We start from the raw sequence: 5,221 nt of genomic DNA, 5'->3' as shown, positions 1-5,221 counted from the left end.
CACAAGAAAATTGAGAAGTCTAGGTTTCTTAATTAAATAGTCAATTTTTTACTAAAAAACTAAAGAAAATTAATTTTTGGGCTAAAAGATCAAGTTTGAGCTAATTTTTTTAATAGATTATTGAGTTAAAATTTGAAATATTTTGGTTAAAACTTAAAAAAATTGGGTTAAATTGTTAAAATTATTGTAAATCACAGTGCATATTCTTGAATCCATCCATACCCGAAGAACTTAGTTTATTCTTCTCTTCACGTTCCTTTATGGCATCAGTAGTAGTAGCCTTCTTCATCCTTGAATTTCCTTCACCCTTTTCCACCTTAGCTCTCTTGTTGGCACGAGAATCAAGAACAATGCTGTTACCGTTGTTGTCGTTGAATCGATGAACATGGCTGAATAATGTTGAAGAGGAAAAAACTCTTTTTTCGATTACCCTTTTGTTGGCAGCATCTAAAGATTTTTTGGGCATTGTAGAATAAGGATTCGGAGGAACAAATATTAAAGACTTTGGAACAGAAAATATGGTAGTTAATAGAATGCAACTCTACTAGAGGATTGTTGATTAGGTGAGAAGGAAAAAACTCTATGAAGTGAAGTGAAGAGTTTTATGTTTTGTTATAGTTGCTTGGAACACAAGAAAATTAAGAAGTAGATATTTTTGTCGGTGAATTGGGGCACAGCTTCAAAAGCGCAACACTATAAATTGACTTGGCTTACTCTTCGGTGGAATGCTTAAATTCAAACGGGATTATGAACTATGAAGTATTGGGCATTTGGGCTTCATATTTTGGCAGTGAATCCAATCATTATTTCGGTTTCTATAGGAAAATTAAAAAAAATTCAAATCATGTTGTATTAGATGCAGAACCCTAAATAAGTGAGTTGTGAAGGAGTTACCATCAATGTCAATGGCATCGTGAGCAAAAAGAAAAAAAAAATTTGAATGGCGAGTAGATTGAAAATCAGAGAAGAGTTGTCTTTTAAATTAGTGGTTCAAAAGATATTACACAATTTATTAAGCTACTTTTATTAATAACAAATATGTATTATTATTGATTTGAATGGTAAGAAATAATGATGTATTATTGAAAAATAATATAAAATAATTATTTAGTTATTTAGATAAGTTTAATAGAGAGGAACAAAAAATATGTTATATTCATATTAATTCATCATTTTAAGACTGCATAATTTAATAATTTTGAAATATTATTAAAGAATTAATTTAAAAAAATAAAATTTCATTTTTTTGTTGAGTATAATAATATAATTTTTTACTTTCTACCATGAATTGGAATAATAAAATATCCAAATATCTAAAATTTAGGTACATAACTATACAATTCAATTTATTAAAAATTTAGACTACTACACCACATAAATTTCCTTTTGATATCACCAATTTTTTTCAAATTATTCATATAAGCAATAGTCAACCACATTAACAACGAAGAATAAAAATGGATAAGTTTTAACCATGCATAATACCACCTAAAATTTAACTCTAAACTTAATTTACAAACAAAAATGAACATTTTATATATAATAGAGTAAAAATAAATATTTTATAAATTATATGAAAAATAATGAAAATATAAAAAAAATAAAAAATGAAGAACTTTTCCTTTTTGCAGGTTGAAAAGAATTCTAAGAACCCTATTCTGATATCTGGTTGTAAAGTTGCAGATGGCAATGGTCTTATGCTCGTAATGTTTTACTTTCTTTTGCCATGTGTGTGTGTGTCTATATATATATATATATAGATAGATAATGATGTGTAACCCTTGGTATTCTTCACACACATTTCATATCCTTTATCTATCTCGTGTCTCTCTAAAACAAAGCTGAATGGCCAGTAACAATCCATTCATAGTTGTGGAGTTTTATCCGAATTATCGTTTAAGAAATGGCGACAACGGGGTGACATTTGAGTATCAGGATCCGATATTGTTTCGCACTCAGCGTGTGGAGACGTTTTTGGATTTGAAGAGTTTGATGAGCAAGCTTGGGGGGACACAAGCGAGGAAAATCGAAAGGGTGACGTATAGGTTGCTGGCACCCATGGGAAATGGAGTCTTCCGGTTTCGGCTATTTCGACTTTATGGGGACGAGCATGTGTGACTGATGTGCGACATTCACGGGAGGATCATGTGTGAACAGGTAATGGAGCTGTCCGCCGAGGTGGGTCACAGTGGTAGTGAGAGTTCCGCACAGGACATGTATGTGCAGGATGACCGACCTCTCGCACCATCACCCATTCATGTCGCGATTCCGAAGAATGAGGCAGAAGAGGGTGAGGAGGAGTCGGGACGCCACGAGGAAGGGCGAGATTGTCCCTGGGCTGGCTGGCAGTGGGCTGTACGTCAGCGGGCAACTCCGCCAGCCTCGGGTCCTCCAGTACCTCCTGCCCCAATAGATGTCTAACCCAGCAAGCCCCACTTCACCAGTCATAATACTCCAAGGTCGGCCTCGTATCGAACGTGTGCTGCACAGTGATCCGGCGACCAGACTCAAACCTCTGGTGCCACATATCGTACCACTCCTTCAGCTTGAGCGGCCACCATACATCCTCACCTCGACCAGTAGTAGTCAGGTACCTGTCAATGAAGATGGTGTGTTAGATACTTCCTTAAGTCATAATAACTGAAATCTTTTAACGGATAAGTAAATAGAAATATAGCATCAATCTCACCTATCAAGATTTACCGGGGTGCCTGGTACCTGCTGCTCTCCATTGAACTGTCGTTTCACCCGATTAACATGGTGAAAACGGACGATATTGAAGCACACTAGGGGGACGGCTGACAACCATGTCCCCCACTCCTCCTCCTCACGAAATCATGGTGGACACAAAGCTTGCAGGGCGGGATCATCGTAGACTCTCCATGCAAATTAAAGAAAGAAAGTTTTCAGTGTAACACAAATACAACTATTAGACGAAAAGTTTCGAATTATCAATATAACAATCATACTAAAGCATACGATTTCTATCTAATTATCCAAAATAAAAAACGTGCGTATTTTACAACTAACCTCGTCGAAATGTAGCCGATCAAGGAAAACCCTCCAACGCAGGACCCTGACCTCATGCTGATCCCTGCTCAGCTGCGGCAATCTAATCAACCTAACACATCAAAGGAGAACATATATGGTTCGTTAAGTAACATATCAAAAGTTTTGACAAAGTTATTTAACTCAAATACATAAAAAGACATTTCTCACTTCGCAACCAGCGAATACTGGTAGACGCCTCTATCTGGTGGACACCACTGGGGGAATCTCTGATAGATCCAGAACATCAACAACGGAGTGCAGCCAGCGATGTCCGTGACGCCCCGCTGAACTGCCAAAGATATAGACTGATACGTCCAGACCAGCACAGCCAAGCCCCACAAAAACGCTCTATACTCCATAAAGTCCCGGAGCAGCGATAGCCAACGAAGGTGCACCAGATTGTTGGACTTATCGGTCATTAGATACCCTCCGGTCAGTAACATGATATAACACCTGGCGTACTGTCAAAGGGTCTCGGGATCGTCAGTCTGGGGCATCTGGCGAACACAAATCCGTAGTCACACAAGTTTCAGCGTGAACGACTCCTTCCTCTGAGCCGCTTGCTGTGTCGCCGCGGGAGGCCTGACACCGAGGAGCTGCTCCACCAACTCCCACGTCTCCGTATGTACCACCTACCAAAGTCATGGAGGCACCCCCACGGGGTTATCATGTACGCGTTGGCCCAGGTGGTACGCCACGTCCTGCAGGGTGATAGTGACCTCACCCCACGGGAGATGAAACGTGTGCGTCTCTGGACGCCATCGCTCCACCAGTGCCGAAATCAGGAAGTTGTCAAAAGTAAAATCTCTGAGTGGCATGGTGTCGCCGAATCCGGTCTTAGCCAAATACGGGACGATGGTGTCCGGTGGAGGTAAAGTATGGCTCACTCGTCGGGGCAATAGGAGGCGAGGCTTTGATTAATAACAAACAAAAATAATATTTAAATTATATACAATCAATTATAACTTATAATTTTTTTTTAACATTTTACAAATTTAATTTCACCTTTGATAATATTTATCTCCCAAAAGTCTCAAGATTAATTATTTTTATTATTACTTTTATTACAAATTAAATAACATAATACAACCAAATAAAGTCCTAAATTTCTTATAAAATAAAAATAGAAAACCTTAATAACATAAACACTGTTATACTATAATGGCATTACATTTATAAACACTAACAACATAGCACGGGAATAACAGAGTTCTAAACTGATAACATTTATCTCATACGAACCTAGTACGAGCGGATAGAGTTCTAAATTAAGCCTACAGACCTAACTTCTAACTCATATATCAACGTTCTAGATCTACATGACTACCCTAACAATGCCAAAATCATTAAATTTAACAATCATAACGAAACTAACCTCGAAATCGGCCGCCCCGGCGTAATGTGTCGTCTCATTCAACCTGTTTATGGGATTCATTTTCCACTTGGCAGGCCATCACCGCTCGAATCAAAGGTATAGTCAAAAAGGTTAAAAGAGAGGAGAAAGATGTCGAGAAAGTGAAACTAGGGTCCGGAAGTCAGCTGTAAACGACCTCTATATATAGGGGCGTACGAGTCATATCTCGTTTACAGTGTAAACGAGATATACACGTGTCACGCTTACGTGTCATATCTCGTTTACAGTGTAAACGAGATACGTGCAATGCCATCTCGTTTGCACTATAAACGAGATATGACCAAAAAATTTATTTCGATAATTTCTCTAAAAATTATTTATTTTAGTAAATATTACATTTATTTTATTTATAAAAATAAAAAATCTAACAAAATAAGAACACAGCAAAATCATATAAAGATTACAAGAAAAATGTCAGAAAATAAAGAAATTATAAAATATATTAAAATTCATTAAAATATTTAGGCATATGTAAATATTTGATAAATACACATAGATCAAAAAATACAATTAGAGATAGAATTTGATGAATGTGATGCATTGTAAACAATTATAGCAAAAGGCAATTGTTTTGTAAAGTTAAACAAAAAAAAAATCAAATTTGAGTAAGAACAATTAGGGATAAAAATAAGTAAGGCAAGTTGTCAGAGGCCTAAAACCTAAATAAAATATAGATCTGTAGCGCCTCACACTCCTCCTCTGTTGCCACGCTCCTCCCCCGTCCCACGCTTCTCCCTCGCACTGCCCTCCTCACCA

The sequence above is a fragment of the Arachis duranensis genome, chromosome 5 (assembly GCF_000817695.3).
Source record: "Arachis duranensis cultivar V14167 chromosome 5, aradu.V14167.gnm2.J7QH, whole genome shotgun sequence".
NCBI lineage: Eukaryota > Viridiplantae > Streptophyta > Magnoliopsida > Fabales > Fabaceae > Arachis > Arachis duranensis.
This window is presented reverse-complemented; position numbering follows the sequence as displayed.